This window comes from Mus pahari, chromosome 7 (genome assembly GCF_900095145.1).
Source record: "Mus pahari chromosome 7, PAHARI_EIJ_v1.1, whole genome shotgun sequence".
Taxonomy (NCBI): Eukaryota; Metazoa; Chordata; class Mammalia; order Rodentia; family Muridae; genus Mus; species Mus pahari.
The window spans coordinates 46,641,364-46,661,428 of record NC_034596.1 but is presented as its reverse complement, the minus strand read 5'-3'; the positions used below and the strand labels follow the sequence as shown (position 1 = coordinate 46,661,428).

Sequence of the window (20,065 nt, the reverse complement as noted above, 5' to 3'; positions counted from 1 at the left end):
ATAAAGACCTACTCCCACGCTCCATTTGTTCTGATAGGATTAAGCATGCAAGGTTGTGAAGAAATATATAAAAACACTTATTCATTAATTTATTCCACCAGTATTATGAATAACAAAGATTTGTGAGATGAAAATTGCTTTTAAAAATTCAGAATAAGGCAAAGGAGGTAATTAAATGGAATTTAAAGATCAGGTAAGAATTTTTAAAAACTATATGATCTAAAATATTCAGTTGTTACCTGCCAATGTCTTGTTTATGCAATCATATCCTAAATTTCTACCATTTTATTGTTATTCTATCTTTACTTAAGTACTTAAAGTACTATTTCCATGCATCTATTTTTTGAGCTTTTGGGAGGTATAGTTGTGCAGGTTATGTGTGACATTTCTATACATGTATAGACTGTATGATAATCAGGTCACAGCAACTGGTATATCCTCTACTGTTAACTTTGTCATTTCTTTATTTTTAAGAACAAACCTTTCTAGTAGGTCTTTCACTAGTATAATCCCGATTATATTTTTTGCCATAGAATATTATAAATTGTCCCCCTGTCTAACAAGCTCCATGATCCCATCCTCTTCTCATTTCCTTCCCACACTGGGCCCAGCCCCTGTTAACCAATTCTACTTCCGTGAGATCAACTTTGTAGTTTTCACATATAAGTAAGAAAATACAGTGTTTATTCCTTTATGCCAGACATTTAACTCAATGTTTTCCAGTTCTAGTCATGATGCTGCAAATAACAGAATTTTCTTTGTGTATAACTAAAGTATCACTGACCTGAGCTTCTTTAGATATCTACCAATAATATGATTTGGGGAAAATATGACAGTTCTATGTTTTACCCCAGGAATGCCCTTGCCACACTGAGTTTCATTTCCAGCAGTAGTGTGAAAAAGTTTTTCCTCTGACTCCTTACTAGCATTTGTTTTAGTATGTCTTTTAATAGAAAACTGTTTAAATGAGGTGAAATGAAATCTCATAGTTGGTTGAATTTGTATATTCTACTATACACTAGTCCATAATAGTATACTAGTGCATACTGCTAGGTAGTTTGTGTAATTTTCATAATTTATTTTCCTATATGAGAATTTTAATATAATACCATCATTCATTGAGATGAAGTTGATGTGCATACTGAAGATGACCTCACAGTTAGTAAGTTAATAAACAGCAAATTCATCAGTTTGTGGCCTTTCCTTTATGCCCACCATTACAGGAAATATTTGGTTCCATCAAATTATTATTTGATCCCTGGTAATTTATGTCAAGAAATTGTCTTCCCGCATAGAGGCATGTGGTTGTGTTTTATATCACAGATGGACAGAAGTGGCTGGACACAACAAGCACAATTTTGAATCAGTTTGCGTTTTGAAAATTATGCTTAGATAACTTTTATTAACATACCGAAATGATAAAATTATATCATTATATATATTATTTATTTCTCCTGATAAAATATAGATATATAGAATTATTTTAATACAGTCAAGGAAGGTTTTGACAGAAATGAAACTGTTCGTTTATAACTAATCACTTCAGTGAACTAACTTCATGGAAAGCAGGGAATGTTAGTCACTTCATGGTAACTAGCACTGTGTTTCTGTAGTTAGTTTTTAAGTGAAACTAATTTGAAAGTGATGTAATCAAGAATATTACTTGGAATACATGGGTTCTATATACATTTACAATTGAAAAGTTATTAGCCAAATTTAGATAGCCTAATATTGTTTCATAATTGGACTAGGACTGTCATTGAGACTGAATTCTAACAGAATGAACTTTCAATTTCTCACCCCTGAGCCATGCTCAAATAAGTTTTTGCTATGTGGCTTCTGGTTTTCATTTACCTACTTCCATGGCTACTATTTCCTCTGTGGATCTACTAATACCTTCCATTAACTTAAATCAAATTTTGTAGCTGAAGAATTAATCTTTTCTCCAAAGATAGCTTAGTGTGTTTGTGAGATCTATTTTGTGTTGATGTTGGTTGAAGTTCAGCAACCAAAAAGCAAGCTCATCCTGTGCTTTTTTAATTTAGACTTCTTGATGATACCTTCTGGGTAAACCCCCAAGAAATGAAAAAAATCACCAGGTGTGGTGCTACATGCCTTTAATATCAGCACTGGGGAGGCAGAGGCAAATCTCTATTTAGTGAATTCTAGGAGAGCCAGAAATATATGTAAGTTGAGTCTCAAATTTTCTTTTTGAAATTATTTCAAGATAAAGTAAAGCACATTAAAATATCTTATATATTTATGATAAATCACAGCAGGTGTTTCCTCTCACTTAGCACAGAAACATTACACACTTGAATTAATCCTGGGTACTGAGGATTGAATCTAGGGCCTTACCTACCATCTAGCATTGCATTACATCCCCAGCCCTAGTCACTCATTTTATCACATATATCTGGGGTGCTAGAATAAAACTCTACAAATCCCTCCTATAGAAGGAGTTACTTCATAACTACACCAAGCCCTACACCAAGCAAAACATTTGGAAAGAAGAGTGGCCCAGAAAATATATTTGCTTGGATGCAACATAAGGAAAACACCCTGTGCCGCACCCTGCACTCTCCATGAGTGAAAGAATTACTTCTTCAGGTGTACGTGCTATAAGATCAAAGCCCATCGAAACAACATCTTTATTCTCTTTTCCAATTAGACAAAACTGGAGAGAAGTTTTGGCCCACACATAAAACCCACATCATCAGGAGGTAGCAAATGCAATGATATGGTAAATTATAGTCCCATGCAGCTCCCCAAACTTGGGCTGGTTCAGCCAAGCCTCAACTGATTCACTGAGACCAAAATAATTGTATTCATTTAGTAACATTTTACTTTTATTTATGGAACTAGAAGATAGGAAGATGACCAAAGATTTAGACATGGAAGAGATCTAAATAAACATAAAATTCTACCTAGTCATTCTAAGACTAGAGGATTCTGAAGGGAATCTACTTTTTTTTTCATTCTGAAGAATGACGAAGCAATTTTCTCCAGGAACGTCTGACTACACGGAGTCTGCTCTCTACTTGGAATTTTCTGCTTGGTGTCAGCACACTGGTGGATGTGAAGTGGATGGTCATGCCAGCCTTCCTTATACCAAGGAGGAGTAAGGCTCTGGAAATAATAACATAAGAATAAGAAAATAGATGATCAGAACAGACAAGCCAAAGGTTCATAAGCAAAACAAGATTACACAAGAAAAATTTATTTTAAAGGTATATTAATACTGTATATGGAACATTTTACTTTCTCATGGAAATAAGTAATTACATTATGCTTAACAAACATACAAGCCAGGTGGTGGTGGCACATGCCTTTAATCCCAGCACTTGGGAGGCAGAGGCAGGTGGATTTCTGAGTTCGAGGCCAGCCTGGTCTACAGAGTGAGTTCCAGGACAGCCAGGACTACACAGAGAAACACTGTCTCAAAAAATAATAATAATAATAAATAACAAACAAAAAACCACATACAAAACCTTGCTCTCCAAAATCAATAACTATATCTCTTGAATTTACTTAATCATCAGATTTAAGGGGTAAATTTCCATATATTTAAGGAGTTATATATATTTGTTTTGTGGTTTTATTTACTTTTGCATGCTTAAATTATTTTCCTCATTTCTTATCAACTTCATTAATTATATGAATGAAATGGTATTTTTAAGCTGAAGGCAGCCAAGTATCATGTGAAACAGTGAGAGAATGATTCTTGGGGAAATGTGTTAAAGGTCCTAAAAATTCAACTATTCAAATGTAAATGGAAAAGCTACAGTGAGCCAAACCCATCAAATGGCATATGCTGTCATCTGATTTTTTTTCAGTCTGATTATTAGAAACAAATTGAACCACATTAATAGGAAGAATCAGAAGAAATAAAAAAGAAGAAAAATTATATATCAAAAGAAAAAGCTTAAGAAATATCTTAAGTGAGAGGAAATTACTAGCTAGTAGAATGAATCAGTGACGAAAAGCCAAAGAAGTAAAACTCTGACAGACATAGGAGTTTTAGACATATACATCCAGACAATGGCTTTTAGTTCATGGATTTTTAAAAACACCACTTAGTAGTATATGTATAAAGTGTAAATAATAGACCAGTAATAGTTTCCTAGAATTCGTAAGATAACAATAGACTTCAATAAATCATCTTAAGCTTGACTCTATTAGAAATGTTTATCTCAGAAAGCGTCTTACTAACTACATAGTCAAATTCTGACTGAAAGAATTTGATCTCTAAGTCCTAAGAACTTATTGTAACGAGATTCTATTTCAATTGTGTAGTGGAAATTATGAGTGTGATCTTCTCAAATCAAAAACAGAAACTTAGGTATCCACCAAAGTTGCTGTCTTGCTTTAAAGCTTTAAAGCTACAGAAGTGCTGTATTGGCAGATCATTATTTCAGAGGAGCATTTGGTTTGTTTTATCTGTAACAATTATATGGATTACTGCACAAAGATGAACACGCATCCCAGGTATTATTTTTGCTTCGTTCTTTAGTATTCGTAAAAACAGTCTTAGTTCCTGGAAGTTACCTGTCTTGTTTTGTAAGTCACACCTGTACTGCTGCCACACATCTGTGGAGCATGGTATCAGCCAACTGTTAATCAAGGATCACTTCCTTTCAAAATGACTGATGAGCCACTGTTACAGCAATTTACAAAAATAACTTTTAGCAAAGGTGACTCAAGGGTCTCAGACAGTTCTCACCAGCCCTGAAAGTTCCATGCTTCAAAGTTCATGTTTTATTAATAAGTAGACAATTTAAATGGTGCATTAAATTTTAGAAATAAAACATCATTGGCAATATTTTCTTTTTGATCACAAGCAATGATAATGTCCAAGACTGCCTTTGAAAACTTTTAACTAGCCCTGGCAATGTGAAAAGAAAGATGTAGATTAGGTAGATGCAGCGAGGTATGACTGAAGAGTGCAAACAATGAGGGTGCTGGAGAAATGCTGGAGTGTGAAATGCTGGAGTGTGATGAGTGTCTGATAAAAGTACTTGCAGGATAAGGCTTTTGAAGTAAAGCTAAGAAAAACAAATATTTTATGACAAACCTGTTTAATTTTTCCACTTTGGTGTTGTTATCTGCTCAATATTACACTGAAATTCCACACATAGATGATGCTTATGGGAGACTTGATGCAAATCTATCAGACAATTGAGTGTTTCCATTACCAGACACTTGAGAGCAGAACACGTGCTGAAACTTCATGTTCCATTTTTGGTGTATATTTCTTTGTTGATTTATGTAATGTAGCTAATAATATGCAGCCTACCCTCGTTTTAAACAAACAAATGAACTTTTAAAAAGCTTTTCATAAGTTGCTAAGCAACTCCAAAGACCCATTTTATTAATTTAACAAATAGCATTCAGATGACAAATCCTTAAAGAAGATTTCTACCTTTGCTCTTATAAAAAAAAATAAAAATAAAAATAAAAAAGGAAATCTCAGATCTCAGCAGGTGCCCTCCTAGTTTTCCCCCATCTAAAGCCTCAGGGCAGGTCTAAAGATGTTGCCTTCTTCAATTAGATGGGTTTTTGTTTGTTTGTTTGTTTGTTTACTGTGCAAAACAGTTTTTTTTATAATTGAAAATGTTACTAAAATAAAAGTTAAATCCAAGGACTTCCGGTGTAGCGATCCAATATATTATCAGGCGTGAAGATTGTTTAACCTGGTTCCAGTGATAAGTTGGATAGAAGAATTTGAAGTTGTGTGGGGATAAAATATGACCTGTAGGGTACGTAGTAGCATCCAGCAACTTTGCCTACCAGATGCCAATGACACCCCACTCCCTGTAGTTGCTATGATTAACTTTTTCTGTAGATAAAACCAAAACATCTAGAGAGGATGGATACAGTAGGAGGAAATTTTCATTCATAGTTGAAAATCACTTTGAATAAATGTAGGTATAAACACTAAATGCAAAACACAACCTGAGCCTAGCCAGTGATAGCAATATCTCAAGATTTATTCCCACACATCTACATCTGTCCTCTCCATTGCTGCTGGTAGTGAAGAATAAGTGGTGAGTAATATGATTCTAAGGTAATATAGTTCTCCATGTATTTGAATATATGCTTATGTTTGGTGTAATTACATTTCAGTGTAATTTCCACTGTACACAAACCAGAGTCAGGGATCCAGTGGTGACTGTAATGATAAGCCTTTTCTAGTGATATCATCACGCTCCAGAATTTTACCTGAATCTTTTCTTATTCCTCTTAAATTTTCTTTACATTCGGTATTTAGACAGAATCATTTAAAAGTAAGTATGAGAGGGCTGCTGAGATGGCCCAGAAGTTAAGGGCAAATGCTGTTCTTCCAGAGAACCCTGTCTGGTTCTCAGCACCATGTTGTATGTAGCTCACAGCCGCCTGTAACTCCATCTTCAGAGAGATCTGTATTCCTCTGGTTTCCTTGTATACCTTCGTTCACGTGAACATGCTCCATGCATACACCTAATCATTAAAAACTTTTATAGAAATGTACCAATAATAAAGGTCTTGTAAGTTTTCTTGCACATTCATCTGTGTGTGCATTTTTCATATCCCACACTCAATACCATCTTATCCCTCACATACAAACAGCTTATATGCTCTCAATCTTCACGTGTGACTTATGAAGGACAAATTCATTTTACATGAAAAATGTTCCTAATTAATCCTTCCTTTACTTACAGTATTATATTTCTGTTAAAAGAATGGCAGGACTACAAATTAATGTGAGGCAATCATTTTCTGACTGTCTTCACTATGCCAGACACTGAACATTGCTTGGTAGCTATTTCTATCAATTTACATTTCATTATTTATGCCCAACTAGATTGTAAGTTCCCAGAGGATAGGAACAGGTTTTATCTGTATCCCTCTGGCACCTTTTAATAATGATGCTAATAAATATGCTTTACATTTGATTAGCAATTATAACCTTTCAAATTAGTTCATGCTTATTAGCTCATTGGTTATATAATTTCACTATTTTACAATCAATGAGAGTGGGACGTAAAATGCTCTAGGGAACAGTCCATGGATTACACAATTGGTGCTCAGTAGAATATGTATTTAATATATATCGACTGACTGACCGAATTTAGACTTACAAATTTCCAAACCTAAAATTGCTTGCCTGGTTATAAAAATGTCTATGATATTCAAAAAATAAGTGTTATTGTAAAGAACAATAATCATTAAATGGTGAAAAAGACACAACAAAGAAAGTGAGTCAGTTTAAAAAGTGTTCAATTGTAATAGAGCAGCAGGAGAAGGTAAGAAATCTTGTTGTTTCTATGAGAGATGAACTTCCTTTTGCAAGGTCTTCACCTCTTATTAAACAAGTAAAATTGTTTTCAAAAGACAGCAAAATTTAAGGAAACGCCTTAAGATTAACTTCAACATCCTAAAATTCACAGCCTTTTAATATATACATAAATAAGACCAAGAAAAATATTTCCAAAACTTTAGCCGCTCCCCTTGGGGGTATAGCTTCATAAATAACCCCAAGATAAAACACATGTATTAATCTTCCTTTCAGCTAAGAAAAAAAAAAAAAAAAAAGGAAAAAAACCCTGCACCCTCAAGGTGAGGGCATCCTGCCTAAGGAAGCCATCCCTTACCCAGCCATTTACTGCGAAGGCTAAGCACAGACACTGGTCTGGGCCCCAGTGAAGGACGAGGTCTAAACCTCAGCTGCTGGTGTGAATCCTCGGCCCGCGGTGGAGAAAAGGGCAAGTGTAAAGGTCTGAAAAGCCAGAAGTGATTTCCTTTTCTTTCAGCCTTGAGCTCCTTCTGCTCACTTAGGAAGTGAAGGCATTTAAAGAAAGCCCGAAATAAAAACAATTGAAGAGGAAAAGTTTAAGACATCACCACCAGCCAGGAGGAAAAGAGCCACCCGATGCCCAAACCATCCTTCAGCCACGTGACTGATGTGAGACCAGAGAGGAGAGGGAACCCCCCAGGCCGGGGACGGGGCTGGCCGAGGGTCGGGTGAGGACCTGGGGAGGAGGGGCGGCGCCGCTAGACGACCGACGGGCCAGCGCGGGGGTTCCAGGCCCCTGCGTCGCCGCAGGCCTTCTCCCAGAGCCCTCTTCGGCCTTTCCCAGCGGTTCCTCCCTGCGGAGCCCCGGGCGCGCGGCCGGAGGGTCTCCCGGCACTTGGCAGACAGCGCCGGGCCGGGCGCCTTAGCGAGCTGCGTCCGAGCTCGGGGAGCCGGGGCTGGAGGATGGCTGGGTTCGGCTGCGAGGGTCCTCGGGTCCGCGGACCGCCCACAGCCAACAGGCCCGCACGGGAGGCTCCCCAAGGGCCGCGAGGAGAGCGCAGAGGCTCGGTCCGGCCGTGGAGTTCGGCGCCCTGCTTCCCCCGAAGCGCGGTAGAGCGCAGGAGTGCGCGGGCTCGAGACGCGCCACGCTTTTCAGTCTAAACTGGGAAGAATAAGATTGTTCCCGAGGTTTTGTTTATCCAGAGACTGAAAAGGGAGAAACTCAAGTCTGTTGGCATCTTCCCTCGCCCCGCCCTACCATGAATTAGTTCTGAAAAGCCTGCCCAGCGCAGGAGGGGATGGAGGGAGCAACCCCTTTCCTTTCAGCAACCCTCTCTTTCTCCCGCCCTCAGTCTCCACATACCCTTCACTAGCTAGGCTCAGGAGTTCGCACCAAGTCCGCCAGAGGATCGCCAAGAGCCCTTATTAACTAAGCACCAGTAGATGACTGGCTTATGAAAATAGAAGTAGACAGTCGCTTGCTTGTCACGGTATAATTAAAATTCACTAGCCTTACTAGTCTTAATGGTCAGGGCACTTCCAGCACATTGTTTATAAGCTCCGGTAGGGTCTAAAGCGAGGAGAGACTCCAGACGAAGTTGTTACTACTAACTCTCAACCTCAGTATTATAGAAACTTTACTTCCATCCCCAAAGGCCAGGCCTAATGACCTCAGAGGCCTGCCTATGGGTCTGTTCCCTGCTATTCTGGAAAGGGAAAGCAGTCAAGGATCAGAGAGTCTGAACTGAGTATCCTAACTACCGTGTGGTTATTGACAAAGGGAGGGGGAGAGTGGAGGAGGGAAATGGGAAGGAAAAACAGGGGGGAAAAATGTGTTCATTTACACATTTCCTGTGCAGAACAAAAAAGTCCCACCATCAGCAAAAGAAGCCTTTTCCTCCAAAATAGCAGCCAAAGAGGGAGAATTAGAATATGCATAAAACTCCTTCATTTTCATTTGCACAGAGCATGATTTCCTTCCGGCACATTCGATGTAAGCTGCGCGATTAATCCCAACGCCTAAACACTATTTCACTTAGCATCTTTCCAAAACTCACCTAAAGAAAATTACAGTCTTCCCACGACCCTTTTTGATTTACCATTTCCTAGTCTGTCAGCCAACGAGAATTCCTCTGATGGGGTTATAAGTTGGGGTTTCCTAGCCATTCTTTCCTCATTAACTGCGCTACTACACCGGAGCCCCATTTCCCTGAAAGCTAGCTGCGGGCTGTGAAGCCAGGGCTGCAAGCCACAGCCTAATGGAAACTGTGTTTTAAAAGACAATAAACATTCATGTTTTTGTATCCTCCTGTGTCCTGAAAAATCTTTCAAGTTAGCAGTAACCAAGACCTTTGCACATAGACACCTCTGAGCATCTGCCTGTTCTCAAGAATAAAAGAGTAATGTTGTTCCTCACAAATATTCAGCCTATAGAGTCACTAAATCCCCACAGCATAACCTTCTTGTTTGGTTTGCCAGTTACAACAGATCTGGTTGTATCTTCCTTGAAAAAATTCTTTGTTGGGAAAAACCTGTTAGCAACATTTGAAACAATTCATTCTTTTTGACCTGGGCTTACTCCTGCCTGTGAAAATGTATGTTTCTTTTATTTAATAGAGTGTGAATAATGGATGGAATTTGTATGTCTTGGCTACTGCTAAAAGAAAATCTTCATTCCAGGAAACTCAACTCTAATTCTTCACTCCTCCATGTCCCAGTATGGAAAGAAAATCTATATTTGCTCACAATATAAAGATGCATCTGCAAAGATTTCCTTCAGTGTCTGCAGATTTCAAGTAAATCTCAATTACTAGTACTTAAAAAGAAATGCTAATATTCATTTGACTTTTAGTTTGCATGGAATAAGCAATGCTTGATACATTTAGTTCAGCATACATTGGATATGAATAAGCATTTAAATATATGGTTTCTGTTGGCTAAAAATTTATTATGGTATTGGGCTATAGAAGCTTATTAATTTAATTAAATGGGTTTGTAAACTTTACAGGCACAAGAGTTTCTGCATGCTGTTAACACTAAAATAAATGCTTTCATTTTTTATTTACATCAAATATCATCAACAGAGAATCATTAAATGTAGTTATTCTCAGTTGCACATTCCTGTATTGGTTCAGAAGTTTTCAATCATATAAAATAAAATACAAGGTATTAGAAGATAAGTTCTTCTCAAGCCATATTTAGGAAATGCATGTAACAGAAATGAAAGCCATGTTTTAGTAATGATGACTTCCCTTAATTTTCTTACTGAAACAAGTGATAATTCTATTTCTTAATAAAAGGCACAATTCTTAATAAAATAATCATAGTAACAAAATATCCTTCTTAAGATATTATTTTGATTGTAATTAAATGTGAGATGGTCTTGTTTTATTTTAAGTTGCAGAAGTATATTTACAGAGGAACTGGGGTGAATTCAGTGGGCTATTAAACTCCAAGCATTGAGAAATTCTGAGGTGCTACTGAAATGTGGATCTACTAGGACCCAAATCTGCCACATCCCACTGCAAACTTACAGAGATGCATGAGAACTGAGCATCACTGCAGTGAATTTATTCTTTGAAATGAAAGCGTCTCTTTCTTTGCTGAAATTTAATGAAATAATGTTCTCACAAACTGGAAGTGTTTTCATTAAAATGAAAAGGCTACAAGGAAATGTAAAAGGGTGTTCAGTCTCCTTCCATAAACAGCAAAGACCACAAAGAACTAAAGCAATGGTGGTTGTGCCTGTCCCCTCCCTTGCTTCCCCTTCTTTTGGTGTTTCTGTTGTGGATTGTGTGTGCGCTGAGGTTTGAAGGAAATATCTCAAAAAAAAAATAAATAAATAGATAGATAAATAGATAAATAAATAAATAAAAGTTTCCAGAACACAAACTGACTACTGATATTTATGTCTTTGTTTTTGTTTTCTGTTTGCTTGTTTACCTTTTTAAGAGTCTGGGGTCTGCTTTATTGTACCTTGCTAGGGTCACATTCATGCAGCTAATCTTACACCAATCCATCCTGTGACTCAGAGCTCTCTTCGTGTGGCCATAGGTGCTGAACTGACAAGGAATTTCTACCTTAGTGTCTGTTTTTCTTTCCCACAGCTGCATTTCCTCTCCTAACCAGCTGCCCTCTCTTCTCAAGAAAAGGGGGCAATAATAAACCACCTGCTTCAGAGTTAACATGTGCCTGACAAATGCCAAATCTAACCCCATACCTTCTAATTTCTTCACTTTATTTCATTTCCCTTTTTGTGGAGAGTGAAAGTGGTGCTACATGTTCAGGGACAGGAAGAATATTAGACTGAGATGAAGTTAGAGTAGTTTAAGTGTAGACCTACTGACAGACTCTTTCCACTTAGGACTGACCTACCATTTGCTCAAACAACATAGATAGGTGTCAGAGAAGCATCTCTTGTTCATGGAGAAATGGGGTTTGCTTTCCTAGCTAGTCTATTACCACTAAATCTACTTTCTTTAATCTTCTTTGCATCTGCCTTTTCTTAAAGCAATCAAAAGAATTCATTCTGGGCTGGAGGGGATGCTGATGCTAAGATGCTATGTCTCCTTTACAGAGTGGATCCATGATCTCTGAGTTCACTGGACACTTAAAACCCTCTTATTAACTTCCTTGGCTTTGTGAACATAGTTTCTGAATACCATGACTTTGCTACTGACCAGAAGTGATCTAGGGAGAAGATACCCTAGCCCCCCACTCAAGAACCCTTCACATGTCTACCTCTGTTCCAGACTGCTTTAAGAATGACATCTTCAGGGGAACATGCCCATAGCCACGATGGAGTCTGAATATAGAAGCACTCAGTAGTATTTACCAGTACCTACTAAGGGAGTCTTTCTTCAGAAACTTGAGTTTATCTAGGCAGAAATCATTCGTGAGCAAAACATGAACTTGGCTGAATGCTCAACCTCCCATGTAACACAAATCTAAGGCTGGAAATGGGTTTGGTTTTCTTCCTGTTGGCCTTAGTATTAACTGAAGTTCACTTCTGCTATGGATCTTAAGTTTGCTATTATTAATAGTTTATTTAGCAATATTGTTGCAAGTTTGTTTCTTTTCTTGTTGTGGTTGTTATAGTATTCACTGGAAGTTTAGGAAGATTCGTCAGATTAATTAGTTTATTGGTAATTTAAGGCTGAGAACTAGTAATTAAGCCCAAACTATAAATGATCATGGATGATTCATAACTAGGTAGAATTTAGAAGGAAGATAATAGAAATTTTGGACACCAAATTTTTGCAGCTGTGAAATAACTAGGACTTGGGGGGTCAAGAATATGATAACTGATATATGTTTTAGTCACCCAATCACTCTCTCTCCCCCCAGATTATCAGTACTCTGTTTGATAGTCTTAAAACCCATTTTTTTAAAAGCAGAGAACAAAGATGTGATGAATGACCCCCATGTCACCAGATTTTTCACATGGATTCCCTGTGCTCAGGACCATCCTAGCATATAAGATGCTTCCCCCTCCAAATCAGCCTTTTCCTTCTCTCTGCTCCTCTTATGATTCTCTCTGAAAAGGAAGCATACTATAAGACAAGGAGGCAAACTCACCCCTCTCAGGCAGACTCTATGGAATAGAAACCCAGCAGTGAACTTCTTACAATAAGTCCCTGCTTTTTCAAATATAATTAATGTTTTGATAGTATAGTTCTTTAACTACACATATGCACATTAAAAACAGACGCACCCTCTAGCTTTGCTGTTTGTACATCTAAAACCAAAATGGATACTTTCTTTCAGTGGCTCCTAAAATACTTCTAGTCTGTCAGCACACTAAGATAACTATAATCCAAATATTGTAAATTTTTTGTTAATTATTAATTAATAACAAAAGATACTCTGATATAGTCTGATACAGAAATTTACTAAATACCAGGCAAAATCTCCAAGCCCCTAATTATCATTTGAAAATTAATAATGGAAGCAGAATTTTAGTATCTTTATTTTATCTAGGTGAGGCTTAATTGACAAACGTGTATGAAAAAACTAGTAACTATAATATCAAAGTTCAGTGACTTCGTTAAGACTTTGTCAAATACCTCAGCTCTCTGTTTTAGGTCAATTAGTTCAAAAAGTGGCTAGTAGTTATGCATAAACAAATGTGACATAGATGGTCAGAAACACATATACACAGATATGTAGCTAAGGACGTAGGAGTTAAGTGAATAAGTCTGAGGTTCCATATTTATGGCTTCTTATATTACATACCTAGCATTTCATCTTTCTGAACAGATTTACATGTTAAGAGCTGATGAATATACACAGTGGGCTATGGCACACTTTCCATCTTTAGTAAAGAAATGAATACTGTTAAACAAATATCAAACTGCATCCACCTACCATGTTATGGAGTAGAGAAGCTATGTGAAACTCATAAGTTGATTTGCGAACCTCATGGGGATACTGTTTGATATTTGAATATATACAAGGTATTGGCAAGGGAAAGAAATCTCTTACACTTCAAACTTTTTAGGAGAAATGTCTCAAAGTATTTCCTTTTCATAAACATTTTGAAACTTACTTTCTTACTTTTCTTATTTAATATTTGAAATTATAAAGCAAAATAAGAAAGAACAAGGGAGTCTATGAAGGTGGTTTTAAGTAGATAGTTTCGAGAATATGGGAGAAATATAACTTTTTCTGACTACAGTATGATTATTGAGAACCCCTAATCTTTGTGGTTGTTTATGATGGGACCCATTAGCAATCCTTTTTATTGCTTTCTTCCAAGTATACATGTGAGATTGACATTCCTTCACACTCATGGGGTTAACACATATTAAATATTAGTTAAATTTTTAACAGAAAAGCCCCCATAGGAGTACAGACTCAGTATTAGCATGTGAATAAACTACTATCCCACTCGTTTTGGGTACAGGCAATTGAACGAATAGTTTCAGTTCCATAGATGATCCCCAAGGATGTGTGAAATATAAAGCACAAGTTCTCCCCCCAGAATTCCTGATGTGTCCTTATTCCTTCCCTGGATCTCCTTCCTTTTGTTTTGCTTTTTCAGTAGAACTACTGTGATCTCGAGTGAGGTTTTGTTTGGCTCTGGTTAATATTAAAGAAGATCACACACGGTTGAAAAATATTGTTATTTTTCTTTAATGGGGAAAATTGGACTCCCGCGTGTCAGATCTGTGGATTTCCGAAAGGCAGTGCGAATGGTACTGACATCACTTTGCACTTTAACAATCCGATTTGGTCAGAGTACAAGTTGTTTGTTTAACCCGACCACTCGGTGCACCCTGTCGCACACTTTGCACACTCATTAAAACGATTATTCACGACCTGTCGAGTGTTTTCGGGTTCATTCACAGGAAAGGCTTGCATCCAGAGAGCAATTCAAGTCAACACTGTCCACTATACCGCGCACGTGAGGATGAGTTGGTGCATGCGTGAAAGATGCGGGGAGGGGTTGGTAAGTAAGCACCTTGGCTGTTAAATCCTTCCCGACAAGGAGTGCTAAGGAATCTCAACCACCTTAGAGTGCCTACAGCACTGGGTTCCAAAATGGTCACTTCACTATGCTAGCTCCAAAGTCTTGATGAGGAAAAGAAATTTTAAACAAGTGAAGCAAATAAAAGGTAGCTCCTCCCCCCACTTCTCTCTCCCTCCCATTCAATCTTCCGCAAAACTTTAAATCCCAGGATACCTTCTGCCTGTAGCCCCTATACTTATGGACAACCATTGAGAAAAAGTAATTCCTTTTCCATTCCCCAAGATCACTTTGATCCCCAAAATGATTCGGATCTGTTTTCTATATATCTTATATTCACTGGGGGGAAGGAAGGGTAGAGCAAATAAATAATAATAAATGTTTTTTAAAATAAGGAGGAAAAAAGGATCCCTAGGTGCTTTGGGTAGTTTTGCTCCTATCTGAAAGTGGAAGGACTGGTCCTGCACACTGACAAAAGTGCTGCAGATTAAATATTAAATTGCCTTCAATACGCTAGGCCATTGGTGTTTTTGTTTTTCAAATTTCAAGCAACTTTCTAATACTTTGTAATGGCAACAGAAGACCACAAATAAGGATATATCTCAACACCCTACTCCTGGCTCGCACTTAATGAAAATAGTGAGTGACTCAGGTACTCCTATTTTGTGTTGAGATGGATCCTGGTACATACGATCCATGTGCTGCATTAGGTAAGGGATATTTCTATCTTCAAAAGATGTAATAACACATGCACACTAATAAAACATATGTGCATACACATATTTAATATATAGGACATTATATGGTTTTTTTTGAATAAGAACCCTTGGCATAATTTCGAGTTAGCAGTTGTTTAAAATGTCCAATATCTATATTTAAATGACCCATCCTTTATTTTTTCATAAAAATAAAACCAGATAAAAACACATGGCTATCTTATTTTTGTGAAGCTAACCCAGACAAACCAATTAAAAACAATGTCTTATTTGTGAGTTTCATTCTATTTAAGCCTAAGCTCACCAAATCATGTTTTCTATGTTATTGAAACACATCAATACTATGTGTGAAGAAAAGAATAGAGGCTCTCGAGCAGCATGAGGCTTTAAGCAGAAGCGGGTTCCTAATTACTAAAAAAGCTAGTATGAATAAACAATTTCGTAAACTGGTCACACTCTCAGACTCCACTATGAGGTGTTCTTAGAATGGATGGGTTTTCGCTGCTTCCTACAGTAAACTCCTGCATTAAAAGCAATATGTGACAATAATAAAGAGGGAGACACTGAAATATGGAAAGAAAATAGCTGAAACCTCTGCATAAATGAACACAAATCAATGTAGTAATACATAACATTATTGATGCAGAAATGATCGATTTTAGTCTTCCAACCTGCAATTGGAGTTTGCTGTGTTTAATTAACAGTTTTTTTCCCAGAATAGAAATAGATAAATAATAATAATAATAATAATAATAATAATAATAATAATAATAATAAACAACGAGCAATACCTGCTGACAATTCTATCCGATTCTACTTAATTTTTTCCCAGAATATTTTTGATAAGGTTGGGCAAGTACTCTTTATTTTTCCTAAGAAAGCATTGCCAGCTTTTAAAATCACATTATTAATTATAGAAATTATTGAAGTATTAAATAATAAAATTACCACCTTATTCTTGCTCTGAATTTTTCAACACTCATCCCAGTCTCTAATTATTCATTCAGCACGTTTTAATAGAGCAAACACAATAGTTCTTCCTATTATCAAAGTTTTCTCAGATAACTGGAATACTATTAGGTTCAAAGATTCTCTGGCTACCTGTAATATAGTAACTGAGAAAGGTGTTGAACCTTCAGTATGCATGGATACCCTCTCTCCTGAGACCACAGAAGCTTTATGGAAGGAAAAAGAGGAGAATCTGCACCACTTCAAGGCTATTTTGTACCATAAATACAAAATGAACATATGTCAGACTCAACAAAGTAGCTATACGTTAGATTTCTAGAATGTACCTCTAAAAGAATGTTGAAAGTTTCCATAGAGCTAATTTTTCGTTTGTGAGGAATTCTTAGCAGGTAGAGGTGTGTATTTGGCTTTTGAATATTAATGGGAATTTTTGTTCATATTTTTTCATATACGTGCCTTATGCACAAGTTTGAAAAAATAATTTCCAACTTATAATGCTCAACTTAGAAATAACATCATTGCACATCAGCTGTGAATTGATTATTTTTATAATATTGAACAATCAAGGATTTTTCTCGATTCCTGCCATACCTGTCTAGAGCCAAGAATTCAGGGGCAACCAGACCCAAAGGAAAATATCATCAGTTATTGTTTAGGGCTAATTTAACAGATAATTTAACTTCAAACAACAATGATTAGGTCATTAAATTTCAGAGTCATGAGAAAATGAAAGAACCAACCGAGAGACAATTCTCTCTAACCCCATTACAGTTTTCAGTCTTCCTATTCAATCAAATTAAAACAAATAAACAAACTGTATCTGCCTAAGCAGGAAGATACCTTTGCTCCTTAAAGCACACAAAGAGGGAAGCAATAACAGAAAATGAGGAGGAGGAACGAAAATGAAGGTGTCTATTTCAACCCGGGATTCTATCAATATAGGAAAATTCAACTTTAGCCGAAAATGAATATCCAAACGTGTAGTTATTGAACACGCTCTTTAGTTTGCAAATCTCGACAAGAGCTATCCGCTCTTTCCTCCCGTGAGGGCTTTTCCGCAATGCCAAAGACTCTGAAACACTCTAGGCCACAGTCCCAGAAAAGATGTAGGCCATTCCATCTCTCCTTACAGATTTACATGCAAAATTCTGAGTTATTTGTTATTATTATAAGTAACTTCTCGAATCACGGTCTCGGAATTTCTGCCTATTTTAAGATTTGCTAAAGGGCCGGGATGCAGCAGCGATGTGGAAGCTTAACAATTAAGCTTGACTAAGAGGGAGGTGGGAGGTGCAGGTGGAAGCATCCCTCTGCATTTCTCATCCTTTCCCTCCAATTCTTCCAAAAGGAAGAGAATTCCCAGCGATTTTCCGCGCTTCCTAGGTAATCTGCTTCCCAGCCCGGCTTTTGTCTCCCTAACTCCATGCTGCTCCTAGCGTTCAGGAAATTTCCTACCCGAACACCAGAGCCGTAGGCAATAAACTAGAAGGAGATAGACGTAATAAAAAAACTATTGTAAAATCAGTTTTACCAACAACCGGGGGAGTGCTGAGATCTGAAACTGCACCCCATAAACAAAGACTAATAATTTCTTAGGAGTAGGGAAAGGATCTTAGACGGGTAAGGTAGGGGAGCTGGCCGCCGCAGCTCTGGGAAACCAGTTCCCCAAGCGGCGGCGGTGTCCTGGGCTAGAGCGCCCTCGCGTTGCTGCTCGCCAGCAGCGCCGCTCCTTGGGCAGGGAGGCCGGCAAGGGTGATCTGAACGCCGGCCTAGAACGACAGGCCTTGCAGCCGAGCAGCCCCAGCTAGCTCTACTGCCGCCTGGTCCTTGCTCTGCTGTTAGTCCCTAATCTCAACTCCGGACCGAGTCCTGCCGCTCTACTTGGAGTCCAGTCCGGCGCCCTCGCCAAAGCCAGTCCGACTCCAGAGGCCCAGGGCAGACCATCCCGACACTGCAGCCCAGCCTCCCTCCGGAGCTTCGGGAGGAATCAGCCAGAGTCTGGCGCGCTCACAGTCACCCTGGGACGGCCAGACTCTGGAGCATACAGCGCTGGCTCCTAAGTGTACATTAAAAATCAATTATTTTCCTGAGATTTCCAAAGCCGGGAACTGAGCTATTCCCAACAGGGACAAAATCAAGCCCAGAACGGTGCTCATTTCCCTAGATTTTTTTTTTTTCCTTCTCCGTGAGACCAAGAAGTCTCCTTCTCTTAAGTGGCTCTGAACTCAACCTGCACCAGATCCGCTTAGTCCTGTAGAGACCCTAGCTTGACGCAGCCAAAGGAGCTGCAAAGGGCCCGCACTGGGTGAGGCTGGCAATGCCAGTGTGAAAGTAGGAGAGAGAGAGAGAGAGAGAGAGAGAGAGAGAGAGAGAGAGAGAGAGAGAGATTGGCATCGTCTTGATGCCAACGACGATCCCAGGTTTGAATATTAAATTTCCTTGTTCTCTGAAGCAGCCATGAAATTCAGAAATCTCCATTAAACGAAATACCTTACACTTCTGTACATACTAGAGCGTCCCATTACCTTCTCCATATAAATTAGTCTTCTTTTCTTCCTTCTTTGAAGTATCTAAATCCTCTTTACCTAGGCATCCATCATGATTTCTGTCCACGTGGACAAATCACGCATTCTTCCACCTATGGCTGTGGGAATCTACTCGCTCCGAACAATTTCCAAGTGGGGGGAAAAAAAAACACAAAAGCCTACAAGAGTCTAGATTTAAGGGTACATCCACAGTAGTCTGTGGGACACGCTAACCACCCACCACCACGTGCGGCAGGGAAGACTTTCACTTACCGATCTCCTGGTGAGAGTGTTCACAGTTCTCAAGTCCTCCGCAGCCTTCCGATAACATCCATCGAGCAGAACCTTGGATTGGGGGGTGGGGTGGGGGCACCAAATCGGGAAGGAGGAAGACAAAACATAACACTACGTCATATTTTCGCAGCCCAGAGCCCCTGGGCCCACATTTCCTGGACATAGTCTTCAAGAACTGAGTTGGGGAAAAGGCCAATTTAGGAGATGGAAACTAAAAGATAGAGTTTTAACTATTGGTGCTTGGGGGAGGGGGAGTTCCTGGAGGAATGGTAAGGCAGGGCAGTTGGAGTGAGAGAAAAGAGAGAAATTAAAAGCAAAAGAAAAATTGAAAATGGATTTTCCAGCTATCTGGAAGATCGCTATACCCTGTAACTCTTACAGTAGGAAGAATTCAGCCATATTGTTGTTAAAGAGAATTTAGATGACCACTATTCTTTTTGCAACTCCAGGATCTGGCTTTGAGTAGAAGCATAATGAGGGGAAAATTTTAAATTCAATGTTTACCTACCCAGCTTCTTAGAAGGACTGTGCAGATTTTCCTCTGGAGATTTCCATCTGTCTGGGAGAAGCTGGAGTATGGCCGGGGACAGGTTATCTGCTGAAGTAGGAATGTACAGGAACCCCGCCCCTCTAGACACAGTTACACAACCTCAGCAACCCATCTCAGCCAACACTGAAACCTGTAATGATCTTCACCTTCACCCTTTGTTAACCTAATTCTCCAATAGGCTTTTAGCCTTAAAAAGAACCGACTACATCAGCTACCCACAAAATTAACTTATCAAAATTAAAATTATTTCAATGCATGCAAAGTCCT

At 38.4% G+C, this 20,065-nt stretch overlaps 1 long non-coding RNA gene across 1 annotated transcript; it reads right to left on the bottom strand.

Moving 5' to 3' along the window:
• Window positions 1-2,634: 2,634 nt before the first annotated feature.
• Window positions 2,635-20,043, bottom strand: LOC110324014. The gene is made up of 3 exons (XR_003844249.1): window positions 19,757-20,043; window positions 19,228-19,299; window positions 2,635-3,129 (listed from the first exon to the last, which is right to left on the bottom strand). It is a non-coding gene; the product is annotated as an uncharacterized LOC110324014 (long non-coding RNA).
• Between the last annotated feature and the right edge of the window lie 22 nt (window positions 20,044-20,065).